The sequence below is a fragment of the Ovis aries genome, chromosome 7, assembly GCF_016772045.2.
Source record: "Ovis aries strain OAR_USU_Benz2616 breed Rambouillet chromosome 7, ARS-UI_Ramb_v3.0, whole genome shotgun sequence".
NCBI classification, from domain to species: domain Eukaryota; kingdom Metazoa; phylum Chordata; class Mammalia; order Artiodactyla; family Bovidae; genus Ovis; species Ovis aries.
Window position 1 is genome coordinate 28,876,768 of NC_056060.1, and position 13,018 is coordinate 28,889,785.

Below are 13,018 nucleotides of genomic sequence, written 5' to 3' on the forward strand. Positions count from 1 at the left end.
ACGTTTTATGCTTATTGATATCTATTCTTATTTCTCTTTATACATATTCATCTCTTCCCAACCCCCCAGTAAACTTGTTAGTGTTTGAAGGCTATAGCAAGGCTTTCCCTAAATACTTAGAAAAAAAGAGATAGGAGGCCTTCTGAGGTAACTGGACAAATACCACAGTTTTCTGGGGCAGGTCTCATCTTGCTGACTGGTTTCTATCCCTTGACTTGGGATGTAATATTTATAATGGTTCTCACATCCCTAAAACCATATCACCTGGAACTTCTCATGCTTTAAATCACACAGAGACCAATGGCAAGCACCCAACATCCACGCCCTGTGCCTAGGATCCCAACCCAGTCAGAGACTTGGAAACCCATTTACCTAGATGATGAGACAGACAATAAACTTACAGGAGAGAGTGGCCATGTCATCCAATAATTCTGTGCATTCCAAGTAGCCTCATGTTGGCATTATGTTGTCTAGTAAGTACCAGAGGTAGCGGTGTCCTCAGCAGTGACTGCTAGTGTACTGATTTACACAGAGCTGTTCCATGTCCACCAAGAGCATTCAAAGTGCTGTTAGAACTTTTCAGTTGATTGAGCTCCTACTTTTGAAATATCAAAGGGTAAAACAGACACACACACACACACACACACACACACACACACACTTTCAGTATGATGAATATACTTTCAGTATGGTGAATTCACCTTGTTTATTTTTTGCCTAACTATAGAGCCACCAATAACATTAAATGAGGAAAAAGCAATAAAACATCTGCTTTATTTGCCTGTCTTTTATATAAATAAAGAAATAAAACAGTAGGAACTCTTTTTAGTAAAAACTGTGTTAAGGATTTTATCTGCACAATATCATTTGATCTTCATAAATTAATTTGCAGTTTCTATTATTATATTAGGCAAAATGGCTGTTTGAGGAGGCCTTACAAATAGCTGAGAAACAGAAATGAAAGGCAAAGGAGAAAAGGAAAGATATACCTATCTGAATACAGAGATCCAAAGAATAGCAAGGAGAGATAAGAAAGCCTTCCTAAGTGACCAATGCAAAGAAATAGAGGAAAACAAGAGAATGGGAAAGACTAGAGATGTCTTCAAGAAAATTAGAGATACCAAGGGAATATTTCATGCAAAGATGGGCACAATAAAGGACAGAAACGGTATGGCCCTAACATAGCAGAAGATATTAAGAAGAGGTGGCAAGGATATACAGGAGAACTGTACAAAAAAGATCTTTAAGACTCTGTAACGATGAGGGTGTGATCACTCATCTAGAGCCAGACATTTTGGAATGTGAAGTCAAGTGGGCCTTAGGTAGCATCATTATGAACAAAGCCAGTGGAGATGATAGAATTCCAGTTGAGCTATTTCAGATTCTAAGAGATGATGCTGTTAAAGTGCTGAACTCAACATGTCAGCAAATTGGGAAAACTCAGCAGTGGCCACAGGACTGGAAAAGGCCAGTTTTCATTCCAATCCCTAAGAAAATCAATGCCAAAGAATGTTCAAACTACTGCACAATTGTATTCAGTTCACACACTAGCAAAGTAATGCTCAAAATTATTCAAGCTAGGCTTCAACAGAACGTGAACTGAGAACTTCCAGATGTATAAGCTGGATTTCGAACAGGCAGAGGAACCAGAGATCAAACTGCCAACATCTGTTGGATCATAGAAAAAGCAAGAGAATTTCAGAAAAACATCTGCTTCATTAACTATGCTAAAGCCTTTGACTGTATGGGTCACAACAAACTCTGGAAAATTCTTCAAGAGATGGGAATACAGATCACCTGACCTGCCTTTTGAGAAGTCTGTATGCAGGTCAGGAAGCAGCAGTTAGAACTGGTCATGGAACAACAGACTGGTTCCAAATAGGAAAAGGAGTACGTCAAGGCTGTATATTGTCACCCTGCTTATTTAACTTATATGCAGAGTACATCATGAGAAATGCTTGGCTGGATGAAGCACTGCCGGGAGAAATATCAATAACCTCAGATATGCAGATGACACCACCCTTATGGCAGAAAGTGAAGAGGAACTAAAGAGCCTCTTGATGAAAGTGAAAGAGCAGAATGGAAAAGGCCGGCTTAAAACTCAACATTCAAAAAACGAAGATCATGGCATCCGGTCCCGTCACTTCATGGTAAATAGATAGAGAAACAGTGGAAATAGTGACAGACTTTATTTTCTTGGGTTCTAAAATCACTAAAGATGGTGACTGCAGCCATGAAATTAAAAGATGCATGCTCCTTGGAAGAAAAGCTATGGCAAACCTAGACAGCATATTAAAAAGCAGAGACATTACTTTGCTGACAAATGTCTGTATAGTCAAAGCTATGGTTTTTCCAGTAGTCATGTATGGATATGAGAGTTGGACCATAAAGAAAGCTGAGTGCCAAAGAATGCCTTTGAACTGTGGTGTTGGAGAAGACTCGTGATGGTCCCTTGGACTGCAAGGAGATCAAATGAGTCAATCCTAAGGGAAATCAATCCTGAACATTCATTGGAAGGACTGATGCTGAAACTGAAGCTCCAATACTTTGGCCACCTGATGTGAAGAGCTGACTCATTAGAAAAGACCCTAATGCTGGGAAAGATTGAAGGCAGGAGAAGAAGCGGACGACAGAGGATGAGGTGGTTGGATGGCATCACCAACTCAATGGACGTGAATTTGAGCAAACTCTGGGAGATGGTGAAGGACGGGGAAGCCTAGCATGCTGCCATCCTTGGGGTAGCAAAAACTGACTGACTAAACAACAGTAACAAAAATTATTATATTTACTTTAGAGATTAGTGCACTGAAATTTAGAGGTCAAGCCACACAGAGATCACACAGATCGTACAAGGAAGACCTGGAACTCAAGTGTAAGGCTGTATGATGTCGAAGCCCATGCAGTCTTAACTACTAAGTCTTATTACCATTAATTTCCACTGTAATTTTTCCCACCTTTGACTCTACTGATTAGCTTCCTTACACTTCCCAATCCAACCCAACAGTAGATATGAAACATCTCTATGCAACATTTAGTAAAGTTTCTGAATAATGTAAAATATTGGGTTGGCCACAAAGTTCATTCTGATTTTTGCAGGTGTTACAGAAAAACTTGAATGAGCTTCTTGGCCAACACAAAAGGTTGTCCAAAGTTCTAAAGAAGGATGCAAATTTTACCGTGGTAGATAGAACCTGGCCTTTGGAACAAGCAAGATCTGGGTTATACACTTGTGTTTGGATAAGTTATCCTATGAAACTAATTTTCTTATTTGAAAAAGGACAAATATGATATCTACATTGCATTGTTCTTGAGAGGCAAATAGCTAATATATCAAAGTCCACAGTGTATAAATAGTAACTGTTATTTAATCATATGATACCACAGACAAAGCACGTGTTTTGATAGTATGTGGACTTGTTTTTTACCTGTACTTGGTAGCTTAATTATTCAAGAAGTATGGTAGTAACTTTTCCTTTGGCTTGGGCTCTCTCTGTCTTCCTAGTCAGTGCTATTGGTTTAGCCATACGGATGAATTATAACTTACTGCTTCTATTATAGTTGGAAAAATATTAATAATTTAATACTAGTGAAAAATTTGATTTAATGAGTTTGTAAATCATAAAAATTATTATTCTATCAAGGCTTACATTATATGTAGCATAAAGCTAATTGTGGTCATTTATTTATTTACTCAGTAAATTTTTACTGAAAGTCTGTATGTGCCAAACACTGTTTGTTGGGAATACAGTAAAAATATATCACCCTATTCTGAAGGAATCTCAATCTAGCAGGAAAATATTCATGCCAACAGAAGGCCACTGAATCACTGAGAAGATACAGAAAAATGTATCATAGCAATTTAATCAAGAGCCAACAAGTTGCTAAGAGGCAGTGACAATGGGTTGAAGTGGAAGGTATTTATATTAATATCTATTGATGATACTCAGTAACTAGAACTGACAAAATGTGATCCTTGATGAGATGAATATTTGGAGAGAGGAAGGAATCTAGGCTAACTCATGGGTTTCTAGTTTGATCTATAGGAATAAGTTGTAAAAATGATACGTGAAACAAAAATACTTACTCCTTAGAGTATTAACTCATGGGATCATCAGTGATATTTCAATAAATAACTGAAAAATGTAAGGGAGAATAATGTTAAATTTAAGCAGAAGAGTGTAAATAGAAAAAAAATACTAACAAATGCAACTTGTTTCACCACTAAATATTTAGTGGTGACTTGAAAGTGAAGTGAAGTTGCTCAGTCGTGTCCGACTCTTTGCGACCCCATGGGCTGTAACCTACCAGGCTCCTCTATCCATGGAATTTTCCAGGCAATAGTACTGGAGTGGATTGCCATTTCCTTCTCCAGGGGATCTTTCCTACCCAGGTATCGAACCCAGGTCTCCCACACTGTAGACAGGTGCTTCTTTTTATCACTGGGATTATAGGAAGAAATTTTAGATTACTGGTTCATGAATAACCTTGAGTTTTCATTTCTCTTTTGGTCTGTAGAAAATATCCTATATCCATGGCAGCACCAGTATATTAAAAAACATACCAATGTCCTCATTAAGGTGAGACTCAAATGTGCTTCTGATCTTCAACTTTGAGAATAGTGCCCCAGAGGCATTTCAGCACCTGTGTCCAACTTGTTCCAACTCACTGCAATCACTTAGCAGAAGAAAAGTCTATATTGCAAAGGATTATAGTCATTGGATTGGTTTGCTCTTTAAAAGGCTATTTAGAGTTTCAAGAGCAAGCTGCTTGCTGAACAAAAATCTTCAGATACAATCAACCGCAGGATTTCAACTGGACCTCAAGTATTTCACAAAGAAATGATATATCAGTTGTCCAAAGAGAATGAAACACCTGTTTCTAAGAGTGATTTAAGTCAATAAGTAATAAACTAAATCTTTGTTATGAATGCTTTCTTGTGTCTAAATGACTGTTGCCCTTTTGGAGGGCAAAGTGTACAAAAGATTTGGTGACCTTCTGACTTGACAGTCAAATAACTACTATTATGTTCTGTCAATGTAAATAAGCACAGTTGACAATTTGCTAATTGGCTGTCTCTAGGCAGCCAAGTGTACTTTTGACCTTAGGTGAGAACCTAATCAATTAATACTTAAGGCAATAAAGACCTCTAACTGATTAAATTGTAACGAAATCATCTTTTTTTAAAAAAATGGATTAGAGCTGAAAAGTGACAAACTTTTAATTTAATATATGATAATCCTTTCTTTTAATACCCTCTTATTTAGCTGACATGGTAAAATTGAACTATGAAATATATCTTTGATTCAACTATTTATATTTAAAAGCGTTTAAAAATAAAACTATAGTTCAAATACTAAAATGAGAACACCTCATGTGCATCTGAATTATATATTAATCAGAGTTGAAAATACACATGTTTTCTTAAAATTGAAAGTGTCCATATTACAATTATAGAGAAATAAGGAAAATTGCTAGAACTGTTTTTCAATTGGATCTCTTTTCTGGGAACTACAAGATGATAGTAGCTAGCATTCCAGGGGCATAATTTCATTTTTAACTAAAAAGAAAAATGCTACTATTAGCTTTTATGAAGATATGAGAATGCAATTAAAAGAAAAATTCTTCACAACAGAATTTGTCACTTTCAGGTCACAAAGCAGAGACTTCTGTAACTTGATCGATATAAAGCAGCATCTCTTATGTGCTCTGTAGATGAGGTAAACAGTCTCCATGTTGAAATAAGGCCATGGTTTGTAGAAGCATCCAGAATTACTTTCTGTTTACAATGTATGATATTTGACTTGGCAAAGGAACAAGTTTATCATTTTAGGTTAAAAATTTATCATTTGGACACAATGACTAAAAATTTACAATTCCTCTCCTTTAACATTCTTCTCCTCTGAGAATAAGTTTTCCAGTTAAAAGCTTTGAAACTCCCTTGGCTCAGATGATATATTTGAGAATGTATGTAATTTACATAGACAAGGAGATATGGTTCCTTTAAAAAATACTTAAAAAGCAACAGCTGTGTATCTGCAATAACTGTTTCATGGGGCTTTTAATACAGATAAATATGCAAATATGTCATACTATTTTTAACACACCAGTTTTGCACAGTGTAGTGACTGAGAACAGAGCAAACATTCTGTGTATTTAGATTCATAATGAGAAATATGCACCATTCAAAACTGTTGTTATTGTCATATTGTAGTGAATAATGAAAATATATGTTTTGGATAGTAAATAAAACAGTGCTAAATCGTAACAAGGACACTGACAAAGTCCAGTACAGTCATTTGTAGATTACCAGATTATCAGTATTGTTTCAAAAACTACAAAGCTCTGCTCATTTTCCTTTACTGATGAGATGACATACAGTTAATATCTAGTTGCATTTCTCAAACAATAAGTCAATTTAATCTAGGCTCTGGTGTTTGAAGACAGAACCAACTGGGTTTTAAAATTTAGATTAGTAATTCAGTTCATTAAAATAGGTTATATATTTTGTACAGAATCATATGAGAAAACCCTGATGGAGTTAAATTCCACAGGCTTCTTTTGACCTTACTGTGATAAGTTTTCTCATATTACCCACAATGACTTTCCCCCATATTTATTATGAAAAAATGTCAAACAGTACAAAGTAGAAAGAGTTATATAGGGAACATCCATATACACCACCACTATTAGCATTTTACTATACCTGCTGTATCATATATCTTCTCATCCACAGCCAATTTTATTTTCTTTTAGATTTTGACTGATTGTATTTTTTAAAAATAGACTTTATTTTGGGGAGGTAGTTGTAGGTTTTCAGAATTGTGCAGGAAGTGCATAGTTCCCACACCCCTTCTCAAGCCCTCCTCTTTGATTCCACCATGATCATTTTGGATTAGTGTGTTACGCATGTTACAACTGATGAATCAGTATTGATATATTATTATCAACTGTGTGGATCACAATAAACTGTGGAAAATTCTGAAAGAGATGGGAATACCAGACTACCTGACCTGCCTCTTGAGAAATCTGTATGCAGGTCAAGAAGCAACGGTTAGAACTGGACATGGAACAACAGACTGGTTCCAAATAGGAAAAGGAGTACATCAAGGCTGTATATTGTCACCCTGCTTATTTAACTTATATGCAGAGTACATCATGAGAAACACTGGACTGGTAGAAACACAAGCTAGAATCAAGATTGCTGGGAGAAATATCAATAACCTCAGATATGCAGATGACACCATCCTGATGGCAGAAAGTGAAGAGGAGCTAAAAAGCCTCTTGATGAAAGTGAAAGAGGAGAGTGAAAAAGTTGGCTTAAAGCTCAACATTCAGAAAACGAAGATCATGGCATCTGGTCCCATCGCTTCATGGGAAATAGATGGAGAAACAGTGGAAACAGTGTCAGACTATTTTTTTGGGCTCCAAAATCACTGCAGATGGTGATTGCAGCCATAAAATTAAAAGATGCTTACTCCTTGGAAGAAAAGTTATGACCAACCTGTTACGACCTCACCAGAGCCATGACAGGCTCAGAGAGGTGCACTAGGCCAAAAATAATCCCAGAGTCATGCTTCCGGGGCTTCCAGGGATGATAACTCTGGCCAATCAGAGGGATGATAACTGGCTAATCAGTAAATACCAGGAAACCCCTGCAGCCAATCAACCTTTGCCAACTCCCTGTCTTTGTTCTAAACTTATAAATACTGCTGTAAATCTGGGCTCAGGGCTCTTGTTCTACTCCACTGAGTTGGATGTGGCTCGAGCTAGCAATAAACCCCTTTATGCTTTTGCATTGCTGTGGATGTCTTATTCTCTCAGTTTTGCGGACTCAGACACTGGGCATAACACAACCTAGATAGTATATTCAAAAGCAGAGACATTACTTTGCCGACTAAAGTCCGTCTAGTCAAGGCTATGGTTTTTCCTGTGATCATGCATGGATGTGAGAGTTGGACCGTGAAGAAGGCTGAGCGCCAAAGAATTGATGCTTTTGAACAGTGGTGTTGGACAAGACTCTTGAGAGTCCCTTGGACTGCAAGGAGATCCAACCAGTCCATTCTGAAGATCAACCCTGCGATTTCTTTGGAAGGACTGATGCTAAAGCTGAAATTCCAGTACTTTGGCCACCTCACGCGACGAGTTGACTCATTGGAAAAGACTCTGAGGCTGGGAGGGATTGGGGGCAGGAGGAGAAGGGGACAACCGAGGATGAGATGGCTGGATGGCATCATGGACTCGATGGACGTGAGTCTGAGTGAACTCCCGGAGATGGTGATGAACAGGGAGGCCTGGCGTGCTGCGATTCATGGGGTCTCAAAGAGTCGGACACAACTGAGTGAGTGAACTGAACTGAACTGAACTGAATGTCTATAGCTTCCATCAGTGTTCACTCTTGGTGTTTTACATTATATGGGTATTGGCAAATATACACTGACATATACCCACCATTACAGTATCTTACAGAGTAGTTTCATTGCCCTAAAAGTTTTCTGTGCTCCACGTATTCATCCCTACCTCCCTAGGAACTCCTGAAAACCACTTATCATTTTATTGTCTTTGAGGTTTTGCCTTTCTCAGAATGTCATATAGTTGGAATCATATAGCATGCAGCCTTTTCAGATTTGCTTTTTTTCAGTTAGTAATATGTATTTAAAGTTGATCACTGTCTTTCTATGGCTGGTTACCTCACTTCTTTTTAGTGCTGAAAAATATTCACCTAAGGATCACTCTAATGGCAGAAAGCAAAGAGGAAATAAAGAGCCTCTTGATGAGGGTGAAAGAGGAGAGTGAAAAAGCTGGCTTAAAACTCAGTCTTTAGAAAACTAAGATCATGGTATTTGGTTCCATCACTTTATGGCAAATAGATGAGGAAAAAGTGGCAACAGTGACAGATTTTATTTTCTTGGGCTCCAAAATGACTGTGGATGGTGACTGCAGCCACGAAATTAAAAGATGCTTACTCCTTGGAAGGAAAGCTATGACAAATCTAGACAACATATTGAAAAGCAGAGACATAATTACCTTTGCCGACAAAGGTTCGTATAGTCACAGTTGTAGTTTCTCCATATGAGATATGAAGTTGGACCATAAAGATGGCTGTGGCCCAAAGAATTGAAGCTTTCTAATTGTGCTGTTGGAGAAGACTCTTGAGAGTCCCTTGGACAGCAAGGAGATCCAATCAGTCTGTCCTAAAGGAAATTAACCCTAAATATCCATTGGTAGGACTAATGCTGAAGCTGAAGCTCTAATACTTTGGCCACCTGATGGGAAGAGTTGATTCACTGGAGAAGACCCTGATGCTGGGAAAGACTGAGGGCACGAGAATAAAGGGGCAACAGAGGATGAGATGGTTGGAAGGCATCATCTACACAATCACGAGTTTGAGCAACTCCAGGAGACAGTGAAGGACAGGGAAGCCTAGCAACAGTCCATAGGGTTGAAAAGAGTTGGACACAATTTAACGAATGAACAACAAGGAAATTTTGTGGGCTTCTAATTTTAAGCCATGACAAATTGACTATAAACATCCAAAATAAACATCCTTTTTATTTAACTTATATGCATAATACATCATGAGAAATACCAGGCTAGATGAAGCACAAGCTGAAATCAAGACTGCTGGGAGAAATATCAATAACCTCAGATGTGGAGATGACACCATCCTTATGGAAGAAAGTGAAGAGGAACTAAAGAGCCTCTTGATGAAGGTCAATGAGGAGAGTGAGAAAGCAGGCTTAAAATTCAACATTCAAGTCAAAGATCATGGCCTCTCATCCCATCACTTCACGGCAAATAGATGGGGAAACAATGGAAACAGTCACAGACTTTATTTTCTTGGGTTTCAAAATCACTACAGATGGTGACCGCAACCATGAAATTAAAAGACAGATCTCCTTGGAAGAAAAGCTATGACAAACACAGACAGTATATTAAAAAGCAGAGACATTACTTTGCCAACAAAGATCCAGGTCAGTTCAGTTCAGTTCAGTCACTCAGTCATGTCCACTATCTCATTGATGCTATCTCATTGATTGCAGCACGCCAGGCCCCCGTGTCCATCACCAACTCCTGAAGTCTACCCAAACTCATGTCCATTGAGTCAGTGATGCCATCCAACCATCTCATCTTCTGTCATCCCAATCTCCTCCTGTCCTCAATCTTTCCCAGCATCAGGGTCTTTTCAAATGAGTCAGTTCTTCACATCAGGTGGCCAAAGTATTGGAATTTCAGCTTCAACATCAGTCCTTTCAGTGAACATCCAGGACTGATTTCCTTTAGGATGGACTAGTTGGATCTCCTTGTTGTCCAAGGGACTCTCGAAAGTCTTCTCTAACACCACAGTTCCAAAGCATCAATTCTTCGGCACTCAGCTTTCTTTACAGTCCAACTCTCACATCCATACATGACTACTAGAAAAACCATAGCCTCGACTAGACGGACCTTTGTTGGCAAAGTAATGTCTCTGCTTTTTAATACGCTGTCTAGATTGGTCATAACTTTACTTCCAAGGAAGGAAAAGCGTCTTTTAATTTCATGGCTGCAGACACCATCTGCAGTGATTTTGGAGCCCCCCAAAATAAAGTCAGCCACTGTATCCACTGTTTCTCTTTCTATTTGCCATGAATTGATGGGACTGGATGCCATTATCTTACTTTTCTGAATGTTTAGCTTTAAGCCAACTTTTTCACTCTCCTCTTTCACTTTGATCAAGAGGCTCTTTAGTTCTTCTTCACTTTCTGCCATAAGGGTGCTGTCATCTGTATATCTCAGGTTATTGATATTTCTCCTGGCAATCTTGATTCCAGCTTGTGCTTCATCCAGCCAAGCATTTCTCATGATGTACTCTGCATATAAGTTAAATAGCAGGGTGACAATATACAGCCTTGATGTACTCCTTTTCCTATTTGGAACCAGTCTGTTGTTCCATGACCAGTTCTAACTGCTGTTTCCTGACCTGCATACAGATTTCTCAAGAGGCAGGTCAGGTGGTCTGGTCTTCCCATCTTTTGAGAATTTTCCACAGTTTATTGTGATCCACACAGTCAAAGGCTTTGGCATAGTCAATAAAGCAGGAGTTTTTCTGGAACTCTCTTTCTTTTTTGATGATCCAGCAGATATTGGCAATTTGATCCCTGGTTCCTCTGGCGTTTCTAAATCCAGCTTGAACATCTGGAAGTTCACAGTTCACATATTGTTGAAGCCTGGCTTGGAGAATTTTGAGCATTACTTTGCTAGGATGTGAGTTGAGTGCAATTGTGCAGTAGTTTGAGCATTCTTTGGCATTGCCTTTCTTAGGGATTGGAATGAAAACTGACCTTTTCCATTCCTGTGGCCACTGCTGAGTTTTCCAAATTTGCTGGCATATTGAGTGCAGCACTTTCATCTTTTAGGATTTGAAATAGCTCAACTGGAATTCCATCACCTCCACTAGCTTTGTTTGTAGTGATGCTACCTAAGGCCCACTTGACTTCACATTCCAAAATGTCTGGCTCTAAATGAGTGATCACACCTTCATCGTTACTGAGTCTTGAAGATCTTTTTTGTACCATTCTTCTGTGTATTCTTGCCACCTCTTCTTAATATCTTCTGCTTCTGTTAGGTCCATACCATTTCTGTCCTTTTTTGTGCCCATCTCTGCAGGAAATGTTCCCTTGGTATCTCTAATTTTCTTGAAGAGATCTCTCGTCTTTCCCATTCTGTCGTTTTCTGCTGTTTCTTTGCACTGATCACTGAGGAAGGATTTCTTAGCTCCTTGCCATTCTTTGGAACTCTGCATTCAAATGAGTATGTCTTTCCTTTTCTCCTTTACCTTTCAATTCTCTTCATTTCACAGCTACTTGTTAGGCCTCCTCAGACAACCATTTTTCCTTTTGCATTTCTTTTTCTTGCGGATGGTCTTAATCCCTGCCTCCTGTACAGTGGCATGAACCTCCATCCATAGTTCTTCAGGCACTCTGTCTATCAGACCTAATCCCTTGAATGTATTTCTCACTTCCACTGTATAATTGTAAGGGATTTGATTTAGGTCATACCTGAATGGTCTAGTGGTTTTCCCTACTTTCTTCAATTTAAGTCTGAATTTGAAAATAAGGAGTTCATGATCTGAGCCACAGTCATCTCCTTGTCTTGTTTTTGCTGACTGTATAGAGCATCTCCATCTTTGGCTGCAAAGAATATAATCAATCTGATTTTGGTGTTGACCATCTGGTGATGTCCATGTGTAGAGTCTTCTCTTGTGTTGTTGGAAGAGGGTATTTGCTATGACCAGTGTGTTCTCTTTGCAAAACTCTATCAGCCTTTGCCCTGCTTCATTCCGTACTCCAAGGCCAAATCTGCCTGTTACTCCAGGTATTTCTTGATTTCCTACTTTTGCATTCCAGTCCCCTATATCATATGAAAAGAACATTGTTTTGGTTTTAGGTCTAAAAGGTCTTTTAGATCTTCATAGAACTGTTCAACTTCAGCTTCTTCAGCATTACTGGTCAGAGCATAGACTTGGATTACTGTGATATTAAATGGTTTGCCTGAGAAACCAACAGAGATCATTCTGTTGTTTTTGAGATTGCATCCAAGTACTGCAATCAAACTCTTGTTTACTATGATGGCTACTCCATTTCTTCTAAGAGATTCCTGCCCACAGTAGTAGATATAATGGTCATATGACTTAAATTCAGCCATTCCAGTCCATCTTAGTTTGCTGATTCCTAGAATGTCGACGTTCACTCTTGCCATCTCTTGTTTGACCACTTCCAATTTGCCTTGATTCATGGACCTGACATTCTAGGTTCCTATGCAATATTGCTCTTTACAGCATCGGACCTTGCTTCTATCACTAGTCACATCCACAACTGGGTATTGTTTTTCCTTTTGCTCCATCCCTTCATTCTTTCTGGAGTTGTTTCTCCACTGATCTCCAGTAGCATATTGGGCACCTACCCACCTGAGGAGTTCATCTTTCAGTGTCCTATCTTTTTTGCCTTTTCATACTGTTCTTAGGGTTCTCAAGGCAAGAATA